General features: G+C 36.6%; 1 long non-coding RNA gene across 1 annotated transcript; it reads left to right on the forward strand.

Annotated features, from left to right (window-relative positions):
* Positions 1–6534: 6534 nt before the first annotated feature.
* Positions 6535–8871, forward strand: LOC127106323 (uncharacterized). The gene is made up of 3 exons (XR_007795332.1): positions 6535–6976; positions 7893–7978; positions 8070–8871. It is a non-coding gene; the product is annotated as an uncharacterized LOC127106323 (long non-coding RNA).
* The last annotated feature ends 921 nt before the right edge of the window (positions 8872–9792 follow it).

A 9792-nucleotide genomic window follows, 5' to 3' on the forward strand; every position in this document is an offset into this window, starting at 1 on the left:
TGTCATGACAAAAAACAAGGAATTAAGTGTTTGACATCAAGGCAAACATCACTTGGTTCACAAGCAGACACAAGATGGACCTCAAAGAGATAATATATTTGGCTCAAAGATAATAGTATATCACATGGAGAGAATGAAGATAGAATATTATGAATGTATCATGAAGATGAATTGAGTGATAGACAAAAGTAACTAAAGTCAAAGAAATGAAGGATTTGGTGAAAGTGACATAAAGGTATGGTTTGGAACCAAAGGTAAGGGTATATTGGAATCCATATAGGAAATGGTATTTGAAACCCACGAGTAAATGTGGTATAGACTAAGGTATGGAGGGACAAAGGCATAACCACTGTATTGTTATGACCGAAAATAAGGAATTAAGTGTTTGGTTCCAAAGCAAACATTTCTTGGCATAAAGGTGGACAAGTGTCCTAAAAGGGTGTATATGGGATTCCAAAGTAAAATGGTATTTGGTTCTAAAGAAAGACAGTATGTCACTGGGGTGAATGGTTCAATGATTGAAGGTCGATGATATAGATCATGAAAGATATGGATGGTGCCCTAAGGCAGAAGAAAGAAGGGAATAAATAGGAACGTGCTCGCCAAGGATTTGCATCCTCGTGCCTACGTATTCTCATTGTGCAATGAGAAAGTTAGAGCATTGTAGTTCGTGGGCTACAAAAATTAGGGGAAGAAACAAAGACGTGTTTGCCTACGCAACTAGGACTAACCATACAAACACAACTTCGAGGGCATGATTGCAGTGATGAACAGTGTAACATGTACCAAAAGAACATGGTGACATGGGAAATGATAAAGGAAAATACTTTGAACCAAATAGTAAAGAGGTATAAACTAATAATGGAGGGACATAGGTATACCCACTGTATTGTCCTACCTAAAAATGAGTAATTAAGTGTTTGGCATCAAGGCACGCATCTCTTGGTTCACGAGATGGATAAATGTCCCAAAAGGATAGGTATGGGACCCAAAGGAGAATGATGGTTGGTACAAGGAATGATATATCACTATAGGGAACAAATGATTTGAAACCAAAGAAGAATGGTATATTGGATCCATGCAGGAATAAACTTTGAATCAAAGAGTAAAGGAGGTACAGACTAAGAGTGGAGGGATAAAGGCATACCCATTGTATTGTCATGACCATAAAACAAAGAGTATTAAGTGTTTGATTCCAAAGAAAACATCTCTTGTTCAAAGGAAGGCATTGATTATGGAATTCAAAGGGATAAAGTATTTGGTTTTAAAAGGATGGTATTGATTGATGAATGGAAAATAAATAAGGTAGCTCACGGAGAATCTGAATCCTCGTGCCTACGTATTCTCACCGTGCAATGAGAAAGTCAGAGCTTTCGTAGTTTAGCCCACTATGAACGGAGAAAATGAGACATTTGAGTGATGAAGAGTTAATAAATAAGATAGCTCACGAAGAATCTAAACCCTCATGCCTACGTATTCTCACTGTGCAATGAGAAAGTCAGAGCTTTCGTAGTTCGTCCCACTATGAATGGAACAAAGACAACAAGAGATTGACGAGGCAAGAGAAACTATATATGATAATGGAAGATGAAGAATACTTGGCAATCATTTGATATGAACCACACTAAAGTCTATGAACAAAGGCAAATACCTTAAGCAACTGGGTCATTCGTCCCGTAACCAAGGATATCCTAGACAAGGATATGAATTATCCACTATCATCATTCTTTGTTACTTAAGGCTCGTAGCATGTGATTCTCATCATAACTTTCGAGTTGTTGAAGAATAATCCTTGATGCTCCTTGTGATGATGACGATCTTATCAATCATTCGATTCGAAGTGCATTAAAGTCTATGAACAAAGGCGAATACCTTGAGCAACTGACTCATTCGTCCTGTGCCCAAGGATACCCTAGACAAGGATATGAATTCTCCACTCTCATCGTTCTTTGTTACTTAAAGCTCATGGCATACAACTTGAATCATGATTGATAAACTCTTGAAGAAACACCTTTACCGTGCCTTGTATAATCCACTGCTTGATTTGTCTAGGATGCCTTGCATGAAAGTCTGAACTTGAGGCCTTGGGATCCACATCATTACAGGAACTAGTCATATCAAGTGATCAAGGAGCTTTTGATCACTTGAATAGACTGTGGGATTATACACAAATCAAAGGATTTAGTTAATCAAAGTTTCTTTTGATAAACTTAAATCGAAGGGATTAAATTGATGGTTAATTATGTACAACCTAGCCTAAAGGTCAAATGATATGTGAAAACCCTAAGCTAAGGGATCATGCCAATACTAAGATCAAATTAATCATCTATCAAATATCACATGAAAGAACAATGATTAAAAAGAACAATGAATCTAAATCAAGCCCTAATATAAAGGAACATGTCATTGGTTAAAAGGCAACTAAATCATAAAATCAAATCAAAGTCTAACAAAAATTAGTTTGATAAAAAGGTCAATTAAAAACAATTAAAATTCTACCTAATTAAAATTCTCAGATTTCTAATTAGTTCATAACATTCTAAGTTCTAACCTAAATTTCTAATTGTGAAGAAACTTTAATCAAGAAATCTAGTTAGCCTAATCAAGATTATAAACCCTAATTAATCTAATATCCTAATTAGACTATAATTAGACTAATTACCTAATTGAACTAATTGAACTAATTGAACTAATTGATTCTATGATTAATTCTAATGAACTAATCACAAGTCTAAAAATCCTAATAGGTTTTAAAACCTAATTCTCACCCTAATTAAACTCTTAAACATATAATCCACCTAAAATTCTAATGAACTAAAACTCTAGTGACCTTAATTAAATAAATTAACCAAGGAAGCAAATCAGGGGTGCAGGCCCAGCTGAATGGTGGTGTGGCGTGAGCAAGCCCGTTTTGGGCCTTAGATCCAAACGACCAAGGCGTCCCAAGCAGAAGCCGGGTCCAATATCAACAACGTCAATTTAGCAAATCACATACCCTATAGCAACACAGAAAATTTTACCTTGTACCCCTACAGTTAGCCCCATACCCCTACAAAATTTTAAAAATTCCCATTCTACCCTTAATTGGTTTTAACCAATTTACCATTTCATTTTTACCATTCAGTTGAAAATTTAAGAAGTCTTCCGGTTCGCTTTTTATATATGTTTCGGAAGTCTTTCAAGAAGTCTTCCGGTTCGCTTTTTTTTTTTTTTTTTTTAATTTTTTAAATTTTTTTTTATTTTGCAGGAATGGAAAATCTTCCCCAAATATGTGTAGATACTACTGATGCGTAGGAAAGATTTGGTACACGAGAAGAGGTTATCAGATGGATTAAAGAGGTTGGAATCAACAATAAAGTAACTGTTATTATCAGTCGTTCAGATACTGAAATGGGGAAGAGAGGGAGAAGTAACAAAATAATATTTGGTTGTGATAAAGGTGGGAAACACGAGATTAGTGATAGTGGTACCCAAAGTGCGTCGAAGAAATGTGGATGTCCATTTAAAATCAGGTCGACTCCGGCGAAAGATGGATCTGGTTGGAAGATTGATGTAAAATGTGGGTTACATAATCATGGTTTACCTGATAGATTAGAAGGTCATTCGTTTATTGGTAGGTTGACCACAGATGAGAAGCAACATGTCGCTGATTTGGCAAAGAGACATGTAGCACCTAGACACATATTGCTTTCCTTGCAAGACAATTATCCTGAGAATGTCACTCGGATTACGCAAGTATACAAGCATAAGAGTGTGATACAAAAAGAGATAAGAGGTCCTAGGAGTGAGATACAACATTTGTTTAAGCTTATTGAGGATGCGGGATATGTGTATTGGAGTAGAAAAAAGGATGACTCGGAAGTGGTGAGAGAGATATTTTGGGCACATCCTGATTCAGTTAAGTTGTTGAATATATTTCCGATTGTGTTAGTTATGAATAACACATATAAGACAAACAAATATAGACAACCTTTGTTTGAAATTGTTGGCATGACATCGACCGAGTTGACTTTTGCTGTTGGATTTGCGTATATGGAGTCTGAGCAAACAGAGAATTTTTGCTGGGTATTGGAGAAATTAAAAGAGTTGTTAGTGAAGAAAGACACGTGTCCACAAGTGATTTTGACAGATAGAGATCTTGCTTTGATGAAAGCAATTGAAGTTGTGTTTCCCAGCTCGATTAATTTGCTATGTAGATTTCACATTAACAAAAACGTTGGTGCCAAATGCCAACAACATGTGGTGAATGACCTGCAAAAGACGATAGACACATTATGGATGGAAGTTGTCTGGGCTAGTGATGAGGTTGAGTATGGTCAGCGGTTGCATCAACTTGAGCAAGCATGTGTTGATTATAGTGGATTTATTAATTATGTGAAAGACACATGGTTGACTCCACATAGGCATAGATTTGTTGGAGTATGGATTAATCGAGTGCTACATTTGAGTAACACAACGACTAATCGGTACGTCTTATAATTTTGTATGTGTTATTTTTATATCTGATATTATTTCTATGTATTTTTTATGTGTTATTTTCAATATTTTAAGGGTTGAATCTGCTCATTGGAAGTTAAAGCAGATGTTAGGAAACAGTATAGGTGACATGGTCAAATGTTGGGAAGAAATGAATAACAACTTGAGGTTACAACTGGGAAACATTAGAGCTTCTTTTCAAAAGAGTTTTTACGAAGTTGAGCACGCGCACGTAAGTCCCTTTTATGGTTATTTGCGTGGTTCCGTATCTCGAGCTGCTTTGAGACGTATTGCTGAAGAGTTATTGAGAGTTGATTATGTTGGAACTAACAGACAAATATGTGGTCGTACTCTTAGAACATCTTATGGGTTACCTTGTGCTTGTGAGTTAGGAAGATACAGACTAGGTGGTATACCGATACCCATTGATGTTGTTCATGTTCATTGGAGGAAACTAACTATGGAAGTTGAGTTAGAGGTAGGTGAAGATGATGGATCAGAGGTTGATATGACTTCTGCAATGGATGAGTTGTGGAGACGATTTAGGTCATTAGATGTTATTGGGAAAAGGGCATTAAAGAGTAGGGTATGTGAACTAGCATACCCAACAATGACAACATTGTGTCCACCACCTGAGAAAATAAAAACCAAAGGAGGAGTGAAGAAGAAAGGGAAAAAACCAGCAGATTATGATGTTTATAGGGACCCTTCGTATCATGAGTATTGTGATAAGGCATCTCAATCTTCACAAAGGCAATCTCAATCTTCACAAAGGCCATAAACAGGAGGAGGTATCGTGCCTCTACAAGTGTAAAGGTCTTATCAGCAAATATGGTGGAACCCACCAACATCAATAGATATGCTCTAGTCGCATATGCCCAGCTGGAAGCAGCTCTATGATGTACGAATAAATCGTATAACCACTCCAACTTGTAATACGACCCCCTGCAGCTACGAACATGTGACTGTGCCTGACCCCGTGACACTCCTAGGTAGTCAACAGCAAGTTCAACAGCTACCTCTTCAGTCACATCTTGAGGACTCCAGAAGATACTCCTGATGGGCAAGTGAAGTATACATGCGACATCATCTAAAGTAATGCTCATTTCACCAAACGGCATATGAAATGAAGATGTCTTTAGATGTCATCTTTCCACAAATGCAGAGACAAGATTTGTGTCTATCTTGTTCAAACTGGTTCTCTGCAGTGAAGATAAACCGGATCTAGATACCCAACTCTCCATCTGTGGTGGAAGAGCCAATGGAACCCTAGAAGTCAACTTCAGTCCATGTCCAGCAACCTCCAACTCTTTCTTTGGACCTCTTTCCTAAAAAAAAATTAAAACACATATTAGAAAACAAAATATGTTATATTCAACTATTATTCATTTTCAAATATAACTCGTTTACTTACCTCACCGAACCATAAATGTCGAGCAACATGATGCTCGTACTTCACCAAAAGAGACGTATCGTACGGCCCTCCTGGATATCCAGCCGGCTCCGCTGCAGATGAAGATGCACCCCGGTCTAACGTGAGGACTGGAATCCTACCATCTGCACCTCGTCTTCGAACCACTGCAAAAAAAAATGTTTAAAAAAATAATTAAAATTTAAAATATAAAAAATATAAAAAAACAAAAAAAAACGTACCGGAACACTTCAAAGAAGAGTTCCGGTTAGTAAAAAAAAATGTCTTCCGGAACACTTTCTTAAAGAGTTCCGGTATACATCATCCAAACCGAAAGTCTTTAAGAAAGTGTTCCGGTATACAACATTCCAAATCGGAAGACTTTCTAAAAGACTTCCGGTTCAGTGCCCCTAAAATGGAACAAACCGGAACTCTTTAGAGAAGTGTTCCGGTATACATTTAATGAACCGGAAGACTTATTCTGAGTGTTCCGGTTTACAATGCAAAAAAGTCAAATATTTTTCTTCTCCGGATCTCTCCAACGAAAATGGTAAAAAAAAATTTGAAATAGAAAATATACCCTATTTATATGAGGGTATTTTGGTCAAAAAAATTTAAATGCAGGGGTATGGGGTTGACTGTAAGGATATAAAGTATACATTCACCCTATGGCTCTCTTCGCTTCAACATTGATTCCCAGCGTCTCTCACTTATTGTTTCAACATAAAATCCCTATGCAAATCTATGCTTAAGCTCCATCACCGAATTCCTCCCCAAATTCGAGTTCAGCGTTCATCCTCACCAAATCAAAATTGACGATTCCACACCGAAGTCAAGGTCAGATCAAGAACATCGTTCGTAAAGCAACAAAAGTGACGCAGAAAACATGACCTCAATATCAATCCCCTTACCGAAGTCGAATCTTGCATTCATCGTTCATACTCCAATCATCTTCGTGCGCGTGGAATCAGGACGAACAGAATCGAAGCTAAGTCGTGATTGAATCGAATTTTGCATGCATAATTGAAAAGGAACAAAAACCGAATCGGAGGGAGAATACTAACCGCAATGGAGATGCGATGCACACAGGTACATAATCTTCACTTTTCTTGGCTTGATCTTCTTCTTCTTCTCGAAATCTTCAGCTGTGCGTATGTTTTTGTTTGTTTCTTGGTTCAATAATTGTGAGAGTTACATTGAAGTTGTTGTGTGCTTGTAAACCGAGAGAAGGCTTAGCTCTTGTTATTTCAGAGCTTCAAGGTGAGGCTCTGATCATCAATGGGGAAACGAGCTTTGAAGTGAGGCTGACAGAGATAACCACGAGAGAGAAGAGAGTGTGATTCTGTGATCTCTGATATTGTGATTGAATCCCCTGAAATCCAGTGAGGAATGCTCTAATTTATAGAGCTCAAAATCAGTTAGCAAATGCGCTTGAAATTAAGCTGAAATTCACCTTAAATTCACATTCAATTAGAGTTAGTTAGTAATGCAATGATTCTGTTATGAAATGAATCTGAAATGAATTTGGTTTAAATTTGAGGTGAGTTTGAGGTTAATTTTAACAATGAACTTGAAGTTAATTTCATGTGAGTTATAGACTGAAATGATTTCATGCAAAATGTATTTTAACATGATATTTCTGCAATGTTAAGCCATTGGATCTGTCAGGAACTTAGCCTGTGCAGGCACTTTATCCATTTCAGAATATGTTTCTCAGTAGCACAAAATCCATTATGAAGTAAGCCTTCAATATGCAACAAATTTCAAGCAGGTGCTTCAACTTCAGCTTTTGATAATTTGACTGCAGGATCATTTCCTTTGAAACTCTTTCAACTTCTGTGAGCTGGAAATTCAGTTTTTTGTTAACCATGCTAAACTCTTTCAATTTGACTATAAAGAATGATAAATGGGGAATGTTTGCTACTGATTTTTTGTGTCATTTGCTTGGTTTTTGTTATGCTATATGGTTAATGCTTGTGGGCTCATATTTGTTTGATGGATGCAGGGCTGCAATTGTCATGCTTGAATGAACATTTTGGTCATGGTTTGCATGGATTCAAGGGGTATTCTGACTTGTTCTTGGTTCTGCAGGTATAGTCCATCAGCATTGCCTCAATTCTGACCTTGGTATAACCTCATGTGACATGGTTTAACATGCTGCAACATGGCTTTGTTTTGTTAGGTTGACTTGCTCAAGTTAGGTTCATGGCATGATGGCATTGAAGATAATGTGCAAATGGCCAAATCAAAATCAAGATGGAATTGGAAAATGGGATTAGAACTAGGATCGGAGATTTAGTGCTTTTAGGATGGAAAAGAATTTGGGTTGACTTTGGTTAAAGTTGACCAAAGTCAACATTTGGTCAACATGTATTTTTTTTTTTTGCATTTTTGTATGTGTTAAGAAGTATGGTTGGGTCTAACTCAAGCCTACAAAACCGATTGGTAAAGTGAGGACTGCCCCCACTTATAAACAAATGTTCAGGCCATATATTGTCTGATGTGGAACTCTTAACACCCCCCTTCATGCCCAGGACTGGACATCTAGAGCGTGGAAATAAATGGTGGGTGGTCCGATAGCGGAAACCATAATAGGAGGCCCACCGGATCTTAAACGAGATTCTTGATACCAGTTGAGAAAATCCTTGTGTACCGGTAAATTCATGACCATCAAGTTATGGGTGAGTTTAACGTCGATAAAATCAGAGTCGCCACCGCGTTTTTATTGTTTCCAAAGGAAAAGAGAAAAGTACGAACAAAGCCCAAATATTAGAAGTTTTCAAATTAAGAGTAATAAAATGCTAGAGATTACAGGTAAGGGGGTTGGTTACACAGAAGAAATGTGTTAGCACCCAAAGTGTCCTAGGTACTCTTAAAGAGCTCTTTTTATGTGTGTATGTGTTTTTTGGTATAAAAGATGTTTGAGAAAAATAGAGTGTAGGGATGAGAAAATAATTCATTGATTATATTTTTGTATTTGACAATACCTTCGGTCTTGTGCCTACGTACCAATATAAAATGAGGGATCATAATCTCGTAGTTCGTGGTAAAAATTTCAAAGTTAGTTGGTGAATTTCTTTTAACAAAAGTTTAATAAGAAAGACATAAAGGGCCAAAAGTTTGAATGGAGTTATTAGTTCTTTTTGTCTTTTAAAATTTTAAGTCAATATGATTAAGTTTATTTACAAATTTGATTTAAGAAAGAAGTTTGAAAATTCAATGGCATAAGGCCAAAGTTTCTAATCATTAAAACAAAGTCTAAGTTTGAAATTACAAGCAAAGAAGGTTTTTGAAGGGAGGGAGAGATTTTTAAATTTAAGAAGTGGGAGGAGATGAAGAGGATATCCTAAGCACAAATTAAAAGTTAAGAATTGAAAAGATCTAACCAATGGGATGTAATCCAACAGACAAGAGTGTCATATAAAAAACTCATTTTCTCTCTGGACTTTGAATCAAACAATAATCAATGAGTAATTAGCAATATCTAGAAATTATGAAGATTAGGGCATCAAATAAAGATAGCCACATCCAAGCAAGTAAATCCTATAGCTATCAGTCTTCTTATGTATCAGATGAAATATTCCTTGATCAACTCAGAGCAAAGCATCAGACACAAGATCAAAATAACATATAAGTACACAGATACAGTAGCAGATGAATTCAAACAAGATCCAAGGCTTGCATCAGATGAAGGCTCAGTTCACAATAGCTTGGTCTCAAAATGTTGGCATTGAACAAATCCTTTTTGCACAGGGAATGTTTCCTAATCCTAAGTCTGAGAATTCAGATCAAGATCAACAGTCCACCAGATGTTTTTTTAGGGTTTTTGTTGTTATTAAGTATTTTAAGGTCCTAAGACCACAAACAAAACCAAAACACACAAACAATATATACAATCACAAGAT

Source organism: Lathyrus oleraceus, chromosome 7 (genome assembly GCF_024323335.1).
Source record: "Lathyrus oleraceus cultivar Zhongwan6 chromosome 7, CAAS_Psat_ZW6_1.0, whole genome shotgun sequence".
Lineage (NCBI taxonomy): Eukaryota > Viridiplantae > Streptophyta > Magnoliopsida > Fabales > Fabaceae > Lathyrus > Lathyrus oleraceus.